General features: G+C 46.6%; 1 long non-coding RNA gene across 1 annotated transcript in view; it reads left to right on the top strand.

Annotated features, from left to right (window-relative positions):
• Window positions 1-11,558, top strand: part of LOC310949536 — a 117,176-nt gene extending 105,618 nt beyond the window's left edge. The window contains exons 3-4 of the long non-coding RNA XR_014593277.1: window positions 10,488-10,749; window positions 11,383-11,558. This is a non-coding gene — a long non-coding RNA (uncharacterized lncRNA). The remainder of the gene's footprint in view (window positions 1-10,487; window positions 10,750-11,382) is intronic.
• Window positions 11,559-13,117: the final 1,559 nt, after the last annotated feature.

The following is a 13,117-nucleotide window of genomic DNA, read 5'->3' as shown; positions in this document are numbered from 1 at the left end:
CACAGTTTGTCCTCCACCCCACCGTCTCTGCCATCAGGACCTGCGACAGCTGCTCTGGCATCCAAATCTATCAGTCCCATTTTCTGTCTGTCCTTATATTGGCATATCTGTTCTCTTTCTATTTCTGTATCTTCCTCTATCTGGACAAGCAAACATTTCACAGACTGATTTAACATTTGCCCAAACAAGTAAAAATGCACCAAGTAGGATTTTATGGTGTAATGTATGGATAATGTCTACATGAATAGGTCAGTCCATAGGGACTTGGCTTTGGAACCGGAGGGTCTCAGGTTCAAGTCTCCATACTTTAGCGTACAGTATGGAGCGTCCACTGGTAGCTGGAGACTGCTGAGGTGCTCTTGGCACTATGGCTGGTGTGACCCCATTACAATATTCCACAATGACATCTCAAGGGGGGTTCTGGAGAGTTACACATAAACATATATTTTTTAATAAGTGGATAATAATGGGCAAATACACTGCAATAAATAAGAAAATACTAAGTTAAAAACAAATCAATCACACTCTGGTACTGTTTATATATTATAATACCATAGTTGATCAAACAAATTTTGAAACATTACAATATTCAAAAAACTAAATGAATATTTAAGTGTATGAACTATGATGAAGGAAATTAAAAAAATGCAATTTTCCAAAATAGTATTGCAAAGATAGACCAAATGTTTTATAAAAGAAGGTTGTGTGTAGGGATGTCGAGATTACCAATTTTGCCATAACCACCTTTACATAATGATTTAGTTTCATGAAGGCATCTTAAATTGATTTTTTTCTTTTTAGGGGGCTAAAATACATTTAAAGAGCTGCTCCCTTCCACAGCAGTACATTGCTTAGCTGCCCTGTTGGGATTGCTGCATGCTTCTCCAAACTGGCGGCTCGCTAACCGTCATTTAGTCTAGGTAATTCATTGACTATCCACAAGTACCTCATACAACCACTTCTGAATAGCCAAACTGCCTTTAAGGTGGGCTGATCCTTATTTTGGACCAGCTATTCATATTTAAGTGGCAAGTCACTCCAGTTTTGCTTTAGGTGATCCCTGCCTTGTTGCAACCAACAACCACTAAGCTTTATGCAAATAATTGTGTGATGACGCCACTGCAAATTGTGTATGGCGTCATTTGCATCAGAAAAGCCTGTATACTGAGGGTTACTAAATGTGTTTTTGACTGTTTGTTACGCAAAGGGCTGAAATAAATTCAACATGCCCTCAAAACTAAATGACAAAATATGTGGTTTGTAAATTTGTTCCAAAATTACCAATATGAGCAAACAACATTGTTCCTAACTCATCATCTCATCTCATCTTCATCCGCTTATCCGGGGTCGGGGCAGCAGCTTTAGCAGGGGACCCCAAACTTCCCTTTCCCGCGCCACATTAACCAGCTCTAACTGGGGGATCCCAGGCCAGCGTGGCGATATAATCTCTCCACCTAGTCCTGGGTCTTCCCCGAGGCCTCCTCCCAGCTGGACGTGCCTGGAACACCTCCCTAGTGAGGCGCCCAGGGGTTATCCTTACTAGATGCCCGAACCACCTCAACTGGCTCCTTTCAACGCAAAGGAGCAGCGGCTCTACTCCGAGTTCCTCACGGATGGCTGAACTTCTCACCCTATCCCTAAGGGAGACTCCAGCCACCCTCCTGAGAAAACCCTTTTCGGCCGCTTGTACCCGCGACCTCGTTCTTTCGGTCATGACCCAGCTTTCATGACCATAGGTGAGGGTAGGAACGAAGATTGACCAGTAGATCGAGAGCTGCTCCGATTCTCCGGCCAAACTCACGCTCCATCGTCCCCTCACTCTTGAACATGATCCCGAGGTACTTGAACTCCTTCACTTGGGGTAAGGATTCATTCCCTACCTGGAGCAATCCACCGGTTTCCTGCTGAGAGCCATGGCCTCAGATTTAGAGGTGCTGATCCTCATCCCAGCCGTTTGACACTCGGCTGCGAACCGATCCAGTGAGTGCTGAAGGTCACTGACCGACGATGCCATCAGGACCACATAATCTGCAAAAAGCAGAGACGAGATCCTCAGCCCACCGAACTGCAAACCCTCCCCACCACGACTACGCCTCGATATCCTGTCCATGAAAATCACAAACAGGATTGGTGACAAAGCGCACCCCTGGCGGAGGCCAACCCCCACCGGGAATGAATCCGACTTACTGCCGAGGATCCGGACACAGCTCTCACTTTGGGTGTACAGAGATTGGATGGCCCACAGAAGTGACCCCCTCACCCCATACTCCCGCAGCACCTCCCACAGTATCTTCTGAGGGACCCGGTCATATGCCTTCTCCAGATCCACAAAACACATGTAGACTGGATGAGCATACTCCCAGGCCCCCTCCAGGATCCTTGCGAGAATGAAGAGCTGGTCCGTTGTTCCAAGTCCAGGACGGAATCCACATTGTTCCTCTTCAATCTGAGGTTCTACTATAGGACGAACCCTCCTTTCCAGCACCTTGGAGTAGACTTTACCAGGGAGGCTGAGTAGTGTGACTTCCACGCAATGTTGAAGAGACGTGTCAACCAAGACAGCCCCTCCAAACCAAAAGCTTTCAGCATTTCTGGACGAATCTCATCAACCGCTGGGGCTTTGCCACTGTGGAGTTGTTTGACTACCTCAGTGACTTCCGCCAGGGATATTGACAATGATTCCCCATTAGCCTCCAGCTCTGCCTCTACAAAAGAGGGCGTTAGTCGGATTAAGGAGTTCCTCAAAGTGCTCCTTCCACCGCCCGATTACCTCATCGGCTGAGGTCAGCAGCGTCCCGTCTTTACTGTAAACAGCTTGGACGGTTCCCCGTTTCCCCCTCCTGAGATGTCGAATGGTTTTCCAGAAGCACCTTGGTGCCGCCCGAAAGTCCTTCTCCATGACTTCTCCGAACTCCTCCCACACCCGCTGCTTTGCCTCTCCTCCTTCTTCAGTCGGACCGCTTCCCTGACCACTGGTGTCCACCACGGTGTTCGAGGGTTACCGCCCCTTGAGGCACCTAAGACCTTGAGGCCACAGCTCACCGCTGCAGCTTCAGCAATGGAAGCTTTGAACATTGCCCACTCCGGTTCAATGCCCCCAACCTCCACAGGGATGTCAGAAAAGCTCCGCTGGAAGTGTGAGTTGAAGATTTCTCGGACAGGGGCCTCCTCCAGACGTTCCCAGTTCACCCGCACTATTCGTTTGGGTTTACCTGGTCTGTCCAGAAACTTCCCCCATCCTCTGATCCAACTCATCACCAGATGGTGATCAGTTGACAGCTCTGCCCCTCTCTTCACTTGAGTGTCCAAAACATACGGCCTCAGATCAGATGATACGATTACAAAATCGATCATCGACCTTTGGCCTAGGGTGCTCTGGTACCATGTACACTTATGAGCATCCTTATGTTTGAACATGGTGTTAGTTATAGATAATCCGTGACTAGCACAGAAGTCTAATAACTGACGACCACTCGGATTTAGATCAGGGAGGCTGTTCCTCCCAATCATGCCTCTCCAGGTGTCTCCATCATTGCCCATGTGGCCATTGAAGTCTCCCAGCATAACTATGGAGTCCCCTATCGGAGCCCCATGCAGGACTCCATTCAGGGTCTCCAAGAAGGCTGAATACTCTGAACTGCTGTTCGGTGCATATGCACAAACAACAGTCAGAGTTTTCCCCCCTGACACCCGCAGGCGTAAGGAGGCGACTCTCTCGCCCACCGGGGTGAACTCCAACACTGCGGCGCTCAGCCGGGGGTTTGTGAGTATCCCCACACCCGCCCGGCGCCTCACACCCTGGGCAACTCCAGAGAAGAATAGGGTCCAACCCCTATCCAGGAGTACGGTTCCAGAACGAAGACTGTGTGTGGAGGTAAGCCCCACCAGATCTAACTGGTAGCGCTCCACCTCCCGCACAAGCTCCGGCTCCTTCCCCGACAAAGAGGTGACATTCCACGTCCCAAGAGCCAGCTTCTGCTGTCCGTGTCTGGTCCGTCGAGGCCTCTCACCTTCACTGCCACCCGTGCAGCAGCGCACCCGACCCAAGTGGTTCCTCCTGCGAGTGGTGGGCCCACAGGATGGAGAGGAAGGAGGTGCCATGTCACTTTTTCGGGCTGTGCCCGGCCGGGCTCCGTGGCAGACCCGGCCACCAGGCGCTCGCCGGCGAGCCCTCTGTCTGGGCCTGGCTCCAGACGGGGGTCCCGGGCTTCCTCCGAGCAGGGTCTCTCTTCCTCTTCGTTGTTTGTCCATTGAGTCTTTGTGAACCATTCTTAGTCCGGCCCCTCGCCTGAGACCACTTTGCCATGGGAGACCCTACCAGGAGCACTAGGCTCCAGACAACACAGCCCTCAGGTTCACAGGGACACACAAACCTCTCCACCACGATAAAATTCTGATTGGGGCCATGATTAAAAAACCAACATTGTCTAATAATAGGAAAGGATATTGCATTTTTACCGTGTTATAACATCACCATACTACTTCTGCCTTCGCTTCTGAGAGACCACTTTCACAACTCACACAGCCGCTAAAGGTCCTTGTCAGGTAATCGTAGGTTGCAATCGAATAAATTACCAGTGTTGTTATTTGTCTGCAAGGACAGTATCAACAAATTGTGTTTAGACAGAACGAAAGTGCTTATAAAGATTAAAATGACCCCCGGAGATAAGAAAACAGTCCTGGGAAGGGGAGGCTACAACAACGACTACAGAAGATCAGACTCTGACTCTTTAATGTCTCGCCATCATTGAGACACAGAAATAGCCCTTGTGTGGGCCCTTTCAAAATTTTACAATAATAACCCTCGTCACCCAAACGGGAAAAGGCAAGGTCTGTCCTTCCCAGAGATTATGGTGGGAAGAATCGATGACTTCCTCCATCTTTCTCCCTCAGGGGACAGAGGGACAACGTCTCTCTGGTATTAATAGTAGCCCTCTGATGAGCTGGGGCAGTAAGCTGTCTCGTGGTGTCACAGCCTTTCGTCTCCTTGTGAGAACCTCTTGTTATAGTATCAGGCTCTTATAGAATATATTGTACATTCCCTTGCCTCCCTGTTTCTGTTTAGCTCCCTGTGCTTCACTGTACATCACAACCTTTTTACAGGATAATGGGGGACACTTGAGTGTCCCATCAGTAGACACTTGACACTGCGTCTTTGACAGTTTTCTCTTCAGCTCTCTTTTGGGGTTGTGATGTTGCCTGCTGCCCTAGAGCTGTGTTACTATTTGGAGCCCTGTGTCGTAAATTACTGGGAGCAAAAGTGTCATTGACACGACTGTTATCCTGAATGGCAGGTTGTATGTTTGCCTCAGGGCCAGACGAGCCATTCACCCGACACGGTCACAAAAAGAGCTGTAAATACAGCCGCTCAGCCTTTTGATTAGCTCATTGTTTCTGAAAGTACAGGAAACATCATGTAACACTTTAGTTTCTAGTTACAGAAAAAAAGAGTTGTGCTGGGGGAATAGTTCTTTAAAAAACAGTGTTTTAAATACTGATACAAAGACGTGATAGAAACAATAGTGTGGTTAAATTGAGAAGTGATTTGTACCCATTGAATTCATTTTTTGTTTTTTTGTTTCTTGACTTCTCAAAGAGTTATTTTTTTCATTCTCAGCTGGTTTGATAGCCTCCATGCCCTCAAATAGGTTCTCTGAAAGGAGAGCATGGGAAAAATAGCTGTCGTTGTGGAAATTGCTGGGAAAAAGCTGAGTTCTCATTGGTAGCAGTGCAGGGCATTGTGGGATGTGAGTGAGCTGAGAAGGACTGTTTTGCTCCCTCTGAGAAGAAGGAAACATGGACACAAAAAGCACAGAGATTAGACCGGAGCAAGCAGAGCCAAGTGACTGCAGTTTATGCTCTGTTGGTTCACTTCAATGTGAAGATGAGCAGATGAGAGGTGGATGGTCAGTGATGGTGGCAGAGAGTGTGGTGAGGTGGGCAGGGTGGCCTCTCTTGTTCCACAGTTGTCGTTTCCAGCCGATTTTAAATCCCCTGACATCGGCATGAGCAGTGGCGGCCTGCATACCGACATACCAGGCTGATGGTTGCCGGCCCATTAGCGAGGCCCAAGTGGTGAAGCCCACCCAGGGCTGCCGACCCTCTCCTGCCCACCTTCTGCCTTCCTGCCCAGCCCTGGCTCTGGATCAGAGGCAGGCCGCATGTCGGGGGACAGGGCTAATGATGGCCGCAGCCATGCCATCCCTTTCATGCCGCAACCCAAGAGTACAATTTTGGCTAATGTTATTTCCTGCAGATAAAATGCAAAGAAGCTCTTTTTACTTCGTCTTCCTCATCAGAGGTTTGGGAGGTGAGGGAAGGGTGAGCGGTGGCAAAAAACATGATTAAGTCTGTGCTTTGTTTCATCATCAGATGGTTGGGTGCCATGCCTGCCATCACATTGCATTAATTTAAAGAAGAAGAAGTAGAAGAATTCCTTTATTTGTCCCGCAATGGGGAAATTCAATTTTCACTCTATTTTTTCATTTTACACACACACAGGCCCAAAATACACACACATGCAGGACCTATATACATGCAACTAATGGAGAGATGTTAGAGTGAGGGGGCTGCCAGTGACTGGCATCTCTCCAGCCACCAGTCCACGCTCTATTCATGGTCCATACAGGGACTCAAACCGGCGACCCTCTGGTTCCCAGCCTAGTCACCTATGGACTGAGCTACTGCCGCCCACAATATCAGAGAAGTCGTCAATGAAGTAGAATCTGTATGAAATAAAGATTGGCCACTTTATGTGCACAGAACCAGATCTAGTTATTGATATCAAAGCATTTTGCCCTCCATCAGTCCCTAAGTGGCTTAATCAAGGCTTTGGTGCTTGATTATTTTACTCACCCAAGATGTTCTTAATTCTTTCCAGCCTAAAAGTAAATTGTAGGATATATTCACGCTATGTGGAAATGGTCTTCAGTTTTGCCGCTCTGTGGTCACACTTTGCCTTTCTCTAAGACACCAGCTTATAACTTTTGCAAAAAGCTAAAGCTACAGAAATCACAGTTTTGACTGATTTTACCAGAATTTTAAAATAAATACAACAGATCCCTGGCTTTTATGTCCCACTGTGTTTTCTGCTGGAAAAAAACAACCTGCTATTGTAGCTGACAGTAATCAACGTCCCCTTCTGAGGAGCACATCTCAGGAAAGGGATTTCCAAACATAAAGACAGAGTGTTTTGCTTCATATAATAATATTTGATAATATTAATTTGACAATAAATTAATAATATTTGTTTATTCAACAGTACATAACCTTGTCATGGTACGGATAATTAAGACATTAAGACAACACATTAGAGAAACAAATGCATGGAAGTGCTAAAATTCCATCCGAACCAGAACCCCTTGCATTGTTTTTCTATAGCGCTATCAGTAAATGCTGTGTACTTGTGATGTCTCCAAAGACAGAGAAAAAAAGCCGATATCAGTGAGGGTGATTGTGGATCCTCTTGGCATTTGGTATCATCCCTCCGCCTGTCTCTGTCTCCCTCTCTCCGTCTGAGTACAACAGTGTCGTCAGAGAGGATGCTTGATGGCAGGCAGGGTCTGAGGAGAACGCACACATCCGTCCACGTGCCCCTCTGATCCCAATCATTCATAAATTCAGCCAGAGAGATTTGTATCCGCCATCCGCCCTGCAGTGTCTCTTATTTCTGTCCTCCACCTCCATTTGCCTATTATGGAGGAATGAGATGCCACAGTACATATGCACCGAAACACGAACACGTCTGATAGTAAAGACAGCCTCCTGTCTGAGATGAGTAGAGGATGAGTTGCTCTTACTGTTTTGTGTTTGTTTTTTTTACCATTTTACATTCATTTGGTTTGTTTGACTGATTTCAGCTTTTCAGCTTTACTCATCTCTTTCCACCTGCTTCAGTTTTTTTTATTCATTACTTTCATTCCATTTTCTCACCCTTTCTCTCTGGTCCCTTGGTCAGAAAAAAAGGCAGTGAAATTTCCCCTCAGTCATTTAGCCCAGATTCAACACTGCAGGCAGGCAGTTCAGAGGCTGTAACTTACCAGAATGTAAATAGAGCAGTGTTTTTCACATTACTTCACCGCTTATTTTTAGTAGCTGAACAAGAGCAGGCAAGGGTGTGCCTTTTCAAGCCCCGACTGTAAGTCTTATCAGCTGAATACACAGGGGAAAAATTGAGAGAAATTATAAATCAAACAAAACAGTAATGACACAATACAGGAAGTGATGTGTTGATTTACGGTTTAACTTTTAACTCTAACTGGCAGACAATACTGGGGCAGCTTTTTTAAACATAGGGAAAGAATGTCTCTTGTTCCTGTCGATCTCCGACGCTGTCTCTTTTCTCTTTCTCTCTGATGCACTGCACACAAACACACACACACTCAAGGTGTAATACTTTTTCATTCAAGTTATATTGTGTCATTTGGTGCAGTATTTGTGCCGTCTAAAGTGATCAGCATGCTTCTGTCACCTGGATTTCACTTCCCTGTGACACCTTTAAAAGGCAGATTACTTTGTTATAGGTTTTATATAATGTACTCCAGGCAGCAAATACACTTCCTTAGCAGGGTCAAAGCACAAGCTGAGGCACAGGTAGTTTGCCCAAAGGCTATTCAGCAGATTTCTTCAGACGTAACTGCCAGCGATTCCTCGATTTCTGGTCCGCATCCAGCTCATACCTTCCCTCCTACTTCCAGGGATAAACCAGTAACGCCAGTGTGTTTAGGCAGACACAGTTCCAGCAGCAGTGGGGAAGCTAAGTGGTGGACAGAGGCTGTGTCTCACTGCCTCTGTGGCTGCAGTCTTCTTCCTAGCCGCCCCTCTGCTCACACCAGGAAATGTCTTTTTCCAACTCAGTCTCCAATGCACTTAATTCCACCCTGCTCTCCAGCGACAAAGCTAAAAGTACTGCTAATTCTCCTCTGTAGCATTCACTGTCTTCCTCCACCACTTTTACACATCGATTTTCCTCCTGCAGAAGTTGCATACTTTGCAGAGGGGGACATCAGCACTTGTTAAATGCGGCTCTCACAATGAGGCAGCTAAGCAAACATATGCAAGGTGATGCTTCAGGCCGTTCTCACGCTGCATAGGTGAGGTAGTGTTTTCTCAACCAAGCACAGGTCACACAAGTTTTGTCAAACAAAAATGGATGTAAGCTGTCTAGGTTGAAGTGTTCGTGTGTGTTATTGTGTGTCTGTATGTGTATGTGTGTGTATGTGCATGTTCTTATGTATGTCTGTTGTGAGGAAAGAGGTGCTAAACCCTCCATGTTCAGTGCAGTCACTGAACATGATGACTCAGTTGAATTTCCACTGAGGTAAGCTGTCACTCTCTAATGAGCAGTGAACTCACAGAAGCACTGAGTCACAACACACACACACACACACATGCACGCACGCACACACACACACACACACACACACACCATTTAATCTCCCCAATGAGTTTACATGATATAGGATTATATGATGAATATTTTCAATAAGGCCATCAATAAATACTACAGAACACAACCGTGTCCCTCTCTGCCATGATCTTGGTGCGTGGCCGTAGATAGACACACACACAAACACACACACACACACACACACACACACACACTTGTGCTTGGCCTTGTCCCTGTCCAAACAGCCCTTCTATAGTGAGAGGCTCCAATGGAGTGGATCAGCTCCAGCTAAGACACCCTTTCACACTTCCTCCCTCCCTTTCTCCAAACCCTCCCTCCTGTGTGACCGCAGGGCCTTCCTTCCTTCCTTCCTCCTGACACAGAGGCCTGGGGGAGTCGCAGGGGAGTCAGGATGGCCGGATGTGCCCTGATCAGACACACAGACAGACGGACTGACAAGGAACAGACATGCAGACAGGAGGATGCTGCTGCTACTGTGGACTTTGGGCTCAGTTTTCTTCCCATCCGGAGCTACAAGGAGAATGACATCATTCCTGTTTTGATAGGACAACAGGAAGGTGGAGGGAGATGAGAGCAGCGGGGTGTGTGGGTGAGAGCATGAAGGAGTATAAGGAAACAAAAGTAAATGTAAGTGGTGATCAGAGAAAAGGCAGTGCTATGACCATGCCAGTGAAGGCGTATTTGACCTCAGGTCTGCAGGAGGCTTTGATGTACCCCACAGAAATTTTTATTTCCAGAAGCATACATGCTCTTTCCCTCTTCTTCTATATGTCAGTCTCAAATACCTGTGCAGAGTCTGCAGGATGCAGGGCCCGTGTCTCACACAGGAAGAGCCCCGGCTATACAAAGAATCCTGATGTCTTAGCGTACAGCTCTGTACCTGCACTTCTTCTCAGTGTAGTTTATCTCCCTTGCAAGACAGCTATTTCCTCCACCATTCTCTGGAGAAGGAAGAGAAGAGAAATGATAGCAAGTGTCTGGAAGAGCGGAAGAAAGAGAGGAAAGAAAGACAGAATTAAAGAAAGAAGGGGGGAGGATCACAATAATAGCAATCTCTCTTCTCTCCCCTTCTCTACAGTGAGTGCCAGCTGTGCTCTGCTGCTGCTGCTGCTGTACAGTGCACACTACTTCAGAGAAGTCAACCCCACTGCACTCCATCCACCCCATTGAACTGCCAGCTCTGGCAATCAATTCTGAGCCTTGTGCTGTCACTGCTGGCCTCTGGACACAGCAGCTGGCTGCAGGAAGACAAGCGCTCTTCCACAGAGTCTGTCCACCGATCAGCTGCACCCAGCTGTCTAGCAGCAGCCCCGCTATTCAGAGCACTGCTGCTGCCGCTGGTGAGGGAGGCCTCTTTCCCTGCTGTCACCGACGCTGCCGAGTTCCCTTCACCATACTTTCTTTTTCACTTCTTCCTTCCTAAATTTTCAACTGTACAGACACATTCGCTCTTGAGCTGCACAGCAGGCCTCATATGTCTGTCTGGGCTGTCTTGCTGTCTTTCTCTCTCTTTCTTCCCCAAGTAAAATTGTCCATCTGTCTCTGCTTTTACCAACTTTTACTCCACTATTTCCATCTTGCTTTCTCTCTCCCACCCATTCTTCCCATGTCTTCCACGCTGGGTCTTTAGATGAACTTTCCTTCTCTTTTGCCGTTGTAGCCATTCTTTCTATTGTCTCCATCCATGTCCATTCTGTCTCTCTGTTTTGTGGTACCCATTCCTCTTTTTCTTCTTTGTTGCTTGCCATGTCTCAGTTTCTCCACTCCATTCTCTGCAGACCTATCCCCAACCCCCTTTTTTTGCCACTCACTCTTATTTCCGCACAATTTCCATCTCATTCTTTGTTGCTCTGCCGCAATCTAAACTATGCCCCCTTTTTCCAAATGTCACAATACTGTATCTTTTCTTACCCTTTTTCTTTAGAGTAACTTCTTTTTCTCTCCCCTTTTCTGCTGTATTTTTTTTTTTACAGGTGTCTGTAAGGCGGGGATTTACATTTTCTCAGGACAGGCAGCCCGTGGAGAGAGGCCTGCTGGCAGATCAAAGGCTCCGGCTGTAAAACGATCTGAAAGAGTCCGGCATTAGCATCCATCAGGGTACCTTGAAAGCTCCCTGGTCAGCCGAGAGGGAAGCTGAGGGCCCCCCAAAGTGAAAGCCCAGTCTGGAGAGGGGTGATGGAGGGGCGGAGGGAGAGTAGAATGGGGGTGGAGAAAGAGAGAGGGGGTGGAGGGATGAATAACAGGCTACTCGGCTAAAGACATGTAGGAAATATTTCCATGAGGGAGGAAAATTCATTCCATAATAGGCTGCAAATGTTTTTATTTCACTTTTGGACACCCCCCCCCCCCACACACACACACACCGCACACACACACGCACACACACACACACACACACACCACCACCACCACCACCACCACCTCCTCGTATCTCTTCATCTCTCTTTCTTCTTCTATCTTTTTAATTTCTTTTTGCAGAATAGAAGCTGTAAGGGGAGAACGTCTCCATCTGTGCACCATCTCCACTCAGCTCACCAAACCCAGACTTTTACTGCTCCACCCTGCAGTTTACTCATAGGGTCATGTCTGGTCGGGGATGGGAAGTGAAGTGAGTGAAGGAGGGAGGGAGGGACGGACGGATGGATAGAGTGTGGGAGGAAGAGAAACCTGGATTGGCTTCATATATGTTGTATCTCTTTTCATCAAAATTTTAAGTGGGGGAGGAGTAGGGATGACAGTAGTATGTGGGCTGTGTGTGTGTTCCTTTTTCGATGTAATAAGCATGATTCACAGTCTTGAAATGGATAGGTATCTAACATGTGTGATAGGGGTTAAGATTAGACCTGCATTCCTGGTGTGTTTCGATGCCTGCACGTTTGTTTCTTTTTCAATAACAAAAGTAAAGAAGCATTCGTCACATAAATCTACAAAATCTGCATCCTTCAGGCTGATCTTGGGATGGAATTCCCTCAAGAAATGAGATTTATAGACACTGAGACCTGTGAACACTAAGCTCTTTCTTTCCTGGAAAAACTCTCAGTTATGTTATGTAGTGATATTTTCAAATGTCTGCAGTTTTCAAAATCCCAAATCTCCAATAGAATCAGAACCACTGCTGACTATGAACCATTTAACTGCAGGGCTGTAAATGATTGATCTATGAATGAGTCCAAATTTTAGCGAGGTCATGGTTCAGCCTGTGTTTCTCACAGCTCTACAGACCTGGTTCAGTGTGAGTTATGGCTGAACAGGTTCCTGGAGGACGGCATAAGAGGATTTTGCATGAGTGGTTTCTTTAGTAGCAGTGAAAATACAGGTGTTACAGGTGTCTCTACTGGGACTGGGACTTGCACTATGCTACATTAGTAGTTTAAAGAACTGTATGCGTTATCCCAAGGAATTACATCATTGTTGGTAGATTCTTAACTGCATGAACTTACGTCCACAATTTGACATGAAAAAAATGCAAAAATAACATTTTCATTTAAGTTTTCATTTGAGTTTTGTCAGTTCAGTTCTTTTCAAATAGGTTTGCTAATTAGTCATCACCACTTTTTGAAACTCTAATGCAAGCACAAATGTTTCTTGTCGGCTATTTTTAGGCATGAGAATTTAAGTGAAAATTGAGTGGTGTTAATAGGTTTTAGGTGAAATTGTCCTTTCAGCCAATTAGGAGCAATTATTTTGGTGTCTTTAACTTGATTACAC

The sequence above is a fragment of the Echiichthys vipera genome, assembly GCF_963691815.1.
Source record: "Echiichthys vipera genome assembly, chromosome: 7".
In the NCBI taxonomy this organism is placed as follows: Eukaryota; Metazoa; Chordata; class Actinopteri; order Perciformes; family Trachinidae; genus Echiichthys; species Echiichthys vipera.
This window is presented reverse-complemented; position numbering and strand designations above follow the sequence as displayed.